Genomic DNA, 8,598 nt, shown 5'->3' with positions numbered 1-8,598 from the left:
GAGCCCCAAAGGCTCGGGAGAGTCTCAGACGTGTTTCGAACAATTTGGGTAGATGTTCAGATTGGTGGTTTTTGGGTTGGTGCTGCAGGTCTCTCAAATGCGAGATCCTATTCACATTTTTGATGGTTGACTATATGCATTGGCTTCGCCATTGGGAAGCCAGTGTCGCATTTTGCGAAATGGTTCTGGGGCTTGGCAGGTCACTTTTGCGACCATGTGGTTGCTTTTGCAAAGTGGGGACCTGGGCAGGGGGATTGCATTTGCGGTCTTTTGATAGCAAATGCGATGGCATTTGCGATGAGACAGACATTGCATTTGCAATGTGATAGTCGCATTTGCAACTTAGCCTGGGTGGATCAATGTCCGCATTTGCGAGCCAAGGGTCGCATTTCTGATAGTCCGTAACGACTCGGACGGTCGTTTTAAGAATTAACGCCTTGATCCCCTATTAACTGCTTTCCTCGTGTTTGTTTCTGCTATTTTGATTCACCGGGATGTTTGGTTTTGAGTTTCGGAGTATTTTGGGACACTTAGTCCCTAAATGAGAGCTTAAACTTTAGAATTTGAACCGTAGTCGAAGCGGTGTGAAGACAACCTCAGAATGGAATTCCGTCAGTTGCATTAGCTCCGTTGGGTGATTCGGGCTTAGGGGCGTGTTCGAATTGTGTTTTGGAGGTCCGCAGCTTATTTAGGCTTGAAATGTCGAAAGTTGAATTTTTGAAGTTTCTGGTTCGATAGTGAGATTTTGATATCGGGGTCGGAATGAAATTCCGAAAGTTGGAGTAGCTCCGTAATGTTGAATGTGACGTGCTTGCAAAATTTCAGGTCATTCAGACGATGTTTGATAGACTTTTTGATCGAAAGCATAATTTGAGAGTTTTTGGAGTTCTTAGGCTTGAATCCGATGTTAAATTGGTGTTTTGATATTGTTTTGAGTGTTCCGAAGGTTGGAACAAGTTTGAATGATGTTTTAGGATTGGTTGGCATGTTTGGTTGAGGTCTCGGGAGCCTCGGGTGTGTGTCGGATGCTCAACGGACCATTTTTGGACTTGGAGAAAGATTAGATTTTCTGGTTTTTGTGTTGCAGACTTTCCTTTATCGCGATCGCGTGAGTAGGCTCGCGATCGCGTAGGCTAATCTGGAACAGGGAAATTTTTGTTCTTCACGTTCGCGTGAAGATGAATGCGAACCCGTAGATATGGGCAGTGCTGAATCGCGAACGCGTGGGCTAGGCCATGTTCACGTAGAAGAAATAAGGCGGCAGTGAATTTAATTGTTTCTCTACGCGGTTGCGTGAAGCCAACCGCGATCGCGTAGGTCTTCGAGAACTAAAGCATTGTGTTCACGTACGGGTTTCCGCGTTCGCGTATTGTAAATCTGAGGCACGTGGTTTTTGCTCTTCGCGATCGCGGCTGGACTTCTGCGATCTTAGTGAATGCATACCTGGGCAGATTTTAAAAACCCAAAATCGAGGGTTTAAGCCATAATTCATATTTTGGACTTGGTAGCTCGGGAAATTGCGATTATTGAAGAGATTTTCACTTGGGCGATTTGGGTAAGTAATTCCTACTCGGTTTAGACTAATTTCCATGAATCTACACTTAAATCCATTCTTTAATTTCGAATTTATGGTGGAAAATTGGGGGAAAGTTTTTAGACTTAAATTTTGAGTTTTGATTAGGGATTTGACATTGGATTTGGATAATTTTGGTATGGTTAGACTCATGAGGGTATGAGGATTCTGAAAATATAAATTTTACCCGATTCCGAGATGTGGGCCCGGAGGGCATTTTGGTCATTTTACCTAATTTTGTGTATTAGCTTAGAATTTATTTGTGGAATCAGTTACTTGAAGTTATATTTACATTACGTAATTGAATTAAATAGATTTGGTCTATTTGGAGTCGAGTACTCGTGGCAAGAACGTGGTTTCGGGTTGATTTTGAGCCGGTTCGAAGTAGGTGGCTTGTCTAACCTTGTGTGGGGGAAACTCCCCTTAGGATTTGGTATTGTTGATACTTGAACTGCCTTGTACGTGAGGTGACGAGTGCGTACTTGTGCTAATTGTTGAAAATCCTATTTTCATTAAGTAACTGTAATTGTGTTTTCCCTTCCTGTTTATTCTATTTGCAATTTAAGCCTGCTATTAGCTTAGGGAATCATGTCTAATTGCCTTATTTGCTCAAACTGCCTTATTTGGACTATGTGAAGTATGATAGGTTTGAAATACATGTTTTACCTTGGTGTGAAATTGAATTTAATTGAGTATTCTTCGTGTTGTTGCTGCGTGTTTACTTTGGGACTACGAGACGGTATCCTGGGAGATCCCCTGCATATATATATATGTTGATTTGGACTGTAGTGCGGGATACCAAGAGATCCCCAGCACATATTGAGGATATTAAGAGATCCTCGGGATACTGAGAGATCCACGGCACACATATTGAGGATACTAAGAGATCCTCGGGATACCGAGAGATCCCCGGTTGTTATCTCTGTGTCGAGTTGTATTCGTTTTCCGTGATTGTCTTGTCTCTGTTATAATTGTTGCTGTTCTTTCTATCCTATGTTACTCCTTACTGTCATACTTAATTATACTGCCTTAGTCTATACTGTTATACCTTGTATTTTATTTAACCTCAGTAGGGCTCTGACCTTCCTCGTCACTACCCGACCGAGGTTAGGCTTGACACTTACTGAGTAATGCTGTGGTGTACTATTAGTTTCTGTGCGTCCACCAGATTGTATAAAGAACCGAGTTCTCTATCTGTTTCCTCTGAAAATACTAATGAACCAAACTGTATAGCGATCTGGTCCTATATCAGTTTGGTACAGTGCTAAGTTTGTGTGAATCCACCAAATAGTAGAGTACCTGGTCCTTTATTGGGTTCTGCTGTGAATGCTGGTAAAGCTGAATGTAAATAAGGCAGAGGGTTTTTATGTGGAAAAATCCCACACAAGGGGATAAAAAAACCACGACCTACACCTGTAGGCTTTTAACTTCACTAACTTGCAATCTCCCTATTACAAGCTACTTTACAATAATCCTATTGCAAAGACTTCAACTAACTTGTGATGCTCTCATCACAAGCCACTCTATAAATATCCTAGTTACAAAGAATTTGACTAACTTGTGGTATTTCCACCACAAACCACTTTATCACACTACGGTTACAAAGGCTTTGACTAACTTGTGATGTTTCCACCACAAGCCACTTTGTCACACTACGGTTACAAAGACTTTTGCTTATGACTAATCCTAACCACAACATAAACTCTGGGAGTTTACGAATTTTGGTTTGTTCCTAAGACAACGCTTCTAAGAAAGCCAGATAGGAGTTACAATGAAAAACACATAACAAAGACTCAACAACCCTAAGGACTTAAGATATCATCAATCTTGGATCAGGTCCTTGAGGTTGCAGCAGATTTGTTCTCGAGAGAGGTTCTTGAGCACTTGAGAGAATTTTCGTTTTTTGTATTTGCAAGTGTTGAACCTGAATCTTATGCCTTGCATAAAGTTTATACTACACAAAACCTCCTTAGTGATGTCCAATCTCAATGAGAAGTGACTGCTGCACTGCCTCCTGTACTGTTGCAGGCAGTCACTTTCTGCAATTGCTTTCCAGCTGTAGTTGACTTGTACTTATGTCAGAGAACCCTAAGGGACTAGGTCCCTGTTGTGTTCCTCTTTGTACTGTTGCGGACAGTCACTCAATTGCGTTCCAGCTATATAGTTGACTTGTACTTCTGTCAGAGAACCCTAAGGGACTAGGTTCGTGTTGTGTTCCTCTTTGTACAGTTGCGAACAGTCACTTTCTGTAGTTGTGTTCTAGTTGTATAGTTGACTTGTACTTCTTTCAGGGGAGCACCAAGGGATCAGGTTCCTGATCTGGTTCTTGTGCACACTGCCCAGATTGTCTTGAGTCGAGTAACTTGAATGATGTTTTGTATAAACTCATTATATGTACACCTTGATCACATCACTTGAAGTGATATGAGCACTTTAGTTAGTCAGAGAATGAGTGGGCGCTAGAAATAATGTAGTGAGGTAGAATCTTCATTTCCAGTTGTGTCCAATTGACTTTGTACTGCCGTGAGGAACCTACAAGAGTATCAGGTTCTTGTTTGGGTTCCTACCTTCTGAAGCTTTCCTACCTCCTGAAGCTGTAGCAAGTTCACATTTGGCTGGAATCCATTAGATGCAGTGTAATCCAAGTGAGTTAGGTTCCCTATCTGGTTCTTGACATTAAGTTTGTTAGATCATCAAAATATAAGACAAAGATATTGAAAACCTATCAATTTCCCCCTTTTTGATGATGACAAACTTAACATTGAATACGAGAAGTTAGAGTTCAGAGAACCAGATTGAATAACAGGATACCACAGGTTCCCCCTGACTTTATGCCCTCACTTACACATGTTTCCTCATATGTTCCCCTTGAGTTTTTACTATCATTCTTGGTCTTTTATCTGGTTCCATACAGAAAGTTTGTTAGATCATCAAAGCATAGATTAAAAGACCTTAAGCCCATCAATTTTCCCCTTTTTGATGATGACAAATTTTTAACATTCATGACTATTTGACTGAACTAGATAAGGTACCAGCAACTGCATATGTTCCCACTGACTATATTCTTAACCCTGACATATGTTCCCCCTGACTCGATTCACTCAATTCTTCCCCCTTTTGGCATCAACAAAAAGACACAATGTTTACCGTGAAAATGGTAACGACAATTAAATTTGTAAATGAGACTCTAAAAATACGTGATCTATTTTTATGCTAGTTGTTAGAGAAGTTGATGCTAAGAATGTGAAGTTTAACGATGAGATACAAGCTAAAACGGGGTAGTAATCAAACTGAGGGGCTTGCCGCCCGGGCTTCGGACTGATCGATGAAGGGCCTCGGGGTCGATATCCGACTCGAGCTAGAGATATCAGGGGTAACCGAGGAAGGGATAACAACTAGAATATAATTAAAGAAGGCTCTTTATGGCCAATACCAAGCAATAAATGAAGAACAATTATGAAAGCAAGAAACGAAGAAAGTAGCCTCGAGCAAATGAGTTAGAGAGAAAAGAGAGAGAGAGAGAAAGATTATTGATCTTGTATAGAATAGTTGGAGCTCTTCCTTATAGAGTGTTAACGACTCCCCTTTTATAAGAGGGGGGAGTCCAAACTTAGTACAAGATACATTAAGTGATAAAGGAAATGGGATGGGACAGATAACTAGCTTCATGACGTATACGTAGGCTAATGTTAGGCTGCCCAGGTAGACCTAATCGACTCTGGATACACTCTTCGGAGGCTTCCCATGTTCGTCGGGGTTTTGGCCGATGCTATCCTCGGCTGGGTATCGACAAATCTTGAGGGAAGTAACTAGATCGATGTCCCGAGCCTCCGAGGCAACCTACTAAAGTGATTTGTCAATGAGAAATTGGTCCTCTGATTTCACCGTGCACAGATAGTCTCTGCATTTCTTAGAGGGAAGCGATAAGAAATGATTTGACATCCCAATCTATGGGCTCCCATAATAACGTCATGCTGATGGCACAACCCCTTTTACAAGTGTCGAGGCATTTCACCCTTTCGCTTCTTCTTGGTCGTCCGACTTGTCGTGACTCCTTATTCTTCGGGGTCATAATGTTGCCGTCGATTTAGTTTCCATGAATGTATTAATTGCACTTGTTGTTACGCTTTTCGAGGGTGATAATGGCACCATCGGTTACTTTGCCCTCCCCCTATAAATGGGGCTTCTTATGATCAGTTTTTCATCCAAGCATCCTTCGATATCCATCATTTCCTCCTTTCTTGCTATTTTTGTTCTTTGCCGTATAACCATGTTTGAGGCCCATGGCCTCAAGGTCTCATGCCGATGTCATGCATGCTATGGCCCTACTCCCGAACTTTCTTTGGTCGAACGAAGTTGTGCTGCTCTGATGCTATTATTATTATTGTTGTTGTTACTATCTCCGTTAGCTCGGGGTGATAAAGCAGAGGACCAATTTTCTCCGACCTAGGGAGATACTTTGATTATGCACCGCTGCCCAAGAGGGGGCTCGGATTATACCTCGCTGCTCACCCTCCTTCCTCGGTTTGGCGTGTTACACCCCCTTTAGGTTCCTGGGGGTATGGTGACACTCTCTACTGGCTGTCGCCTCCTGGGCCGAGGCAACGTCTCAAGAAGTGGCTTTATAATAGTAGTACTGGCGGAGTTCATCCTAGCTAGATTTTTCACCCAGCCACTTCTTGTCTTCTTTCGTCTTCTCCTTCGTCATTTGCTCTTCTCCATCGCCTTTTTCTTCTATATCCTTCCTTTTGAAGATGCCATTTGGGGGGGGGGGGTCGAGATGAGGTCCCCGAGGGGATTGGACTTGGAAGATATTGTCTTTGAGGTCGCATGCCTGAGGAGATGATGCCGGAGATGCCGCACTTTGGGAATAGGCTAGATTCTTAGACTTTTGTTGTATGCATACCCTTGAACTTCTTTGTTCCTGTGTAAGGATCCCCTTGCGGGCTTTTGTAATCACATGTAAGGAACCCCCGAGGGCCGTTGTAAGTGAACATTTATGAATACAAAGATATTTTCTTGACTCCTACCTTTGATACTTGCTGTATTTCTTTATGTTTGCGGCAACTTCAAATGCACGATCCTGTTTTGTCATCACTAACACTGAACCTGGATGCGAATATTCCTTCGGGCCTTCAGTTGATGGAATTATCTTAGCGCGGGGCCTTTGTGGTTCCTTGGACTGAACCCGAATAAGGCCAGTAACCTCGAGCCGCCGGGACCCTGACTTCGCGTGAAAATGAGGATAATGTTTTTGGGCCTCATAATAACCTTTGAGAAGAAATTTTCTCGGGGACCCGTGGGTGGGGGATGCTTGTGATTTCTTGAAAGCAGTCCCTGAACGGAGGCTCGCTCGCACTCGGATCATCTTGGACAGCACCCGGAGCCCGATTTGTACGGGCGACATTCAAGAAATGCTTATTTCTTCATAGACTGGTTCCCTTTGATGGAGCTCTTCGAAGTCGCGCTTGTGCTAGTGAAGGCATTGTTGGCTCTACAGAGCGCCGCCTTACTGTGATGGAGGTCTTCGAGATCGGGTATTGCCTCGAGGCTGGAGATGGTGCTATTGGTTAGTGTCTTCGGTCGGCTTCGAATCATCGCTGCTCTTCCCATATATAACATGAGGCTGTTTATGCCTTCCCAGGGGTTACCCTGTCCCACACAGTTGCCATTTCTGGTGGCATGTTTCTGGTATTAACACGCCTGTACATCTTTTCGCCTTTTAGTCTTTCAACTTTGCGACTGTTATGGCGGGAATGACGGGATTAATCTGATGGGGGGGGGGGGAGGAAAGCTCCCCTCAGTTTTTGGGATCATCGGGGTTTGCTGACTCTATGATGTCGGTTGATCACGCCCTTACTCACTGTTGTCGGGTACTGTATAGACCGGGCATGGAGAAGTCGCTTTGCTCGGGTGTTGGCTGCTGGTATTATACCGTAGGAACCCGTATTATTTGTTTGGAAAATGGAGCAATACTCTTAGGCGGCACGCCCCGTGTTTTTCCAGTTTTGCCTATGGTGAGAGCGAACTCAGTAGTTGTGTCTTCCTTCCTTCTTCTGTCGTGGTTATACGGACGGTCCCTCAGGGGCAAAGCTGTGCTCCTCCAGAGAGGGGGAGGATTGTAGGCTTCTAAGCCAGGGGATGATCGCGATGAATGGGATATGCACTCATAGTGCGATGTAGCTTTTAGCGGGGCTAAACAGGTCAGTGTCTCTTGTGAGAGAACATCGCTCCAGCCTGCTGTTCCTGAAGTTTTTGGTTCCGGAGCGGTGGTTCCTCCGACTAATCATGCTTCATCCGAGGTTGGTTCTTCCAAGGCCAAGGGAGCTAGACCAACAGGGATGTGCTCGACCTTTGAGGAAGTCCATCGACTTTACTTCGCGGTTATCTTCAACACAGTTCTTCCGCATCTTGTGTCTTCCCTTCCTTATCAAGTTTTCCTTCTGCAGGACTTTGTTAGGCTCAGGTCTGAGCTGCTCCGTCATGGGGCCAAGTTTGGAGAGCTTTGGATGAGGGTAAGTCCCTTAGGCTCCCTAGCGAGGAGAAGAGGTTGAGTTGATGCACTGGCGATATGGGGCATACCAGAGCTCGAATTATGAGAGCTATTTGATGGGGCAGGTAGCCCCTTATAGTAAGCATTTTGCTTTTTTAACCCTTAAGGTTAGGCTTTTTGCTTATCTTAGTTGCAGAAAAAAGATGAAGGCTCTAGAGTACCTTAGGGCGAACCGACTAAGTCAGGAATGCTTGTGGTGAATTGAGGGCTCCGGTGCAGGCTAAAGCTTCAGTTCAAGTGGATGTGATCGCAAAGCTTGAGAGTCTGATCTGTCGAAGGTCGGGGTCGAAATAATCGATGCTCGAGCTGAAGCAGTCTGAGATGGTGATTCATTTGAAGGATGTTACTGATACCCTAGCCAAGTTGGAACGGGCCCTCGATTGGGATAAGAGGATTGAGGAATACGTTTGTTGTAGATCCCAAAGAGAGGTGCTTGAAGAGATCAGCGCCAGGGGTTTGTTCTCCTGGAAGA

This window comes from Nicotiana tabacum, chromosome 20 (genome assembly GCF_000715075.1).
Source record: "Nicotiana tabacum cultivar K326 chromosome 20, ASM71507v2, whole genome shotgun sequence".
In the NCBI taxonomy this organism is placed as follows: domain Eukaryota; kingdom Viridiplantae; phylum Streptophyta; class Magnoliopsida; order Solanales; family Solanaceae; genus Nicotiana; species Nicotiana tabacum.
The sequence above is the reverse complement of the archived record's forward strand: the minus strand, read 5'-3'. Positions refer to the sequence as shown.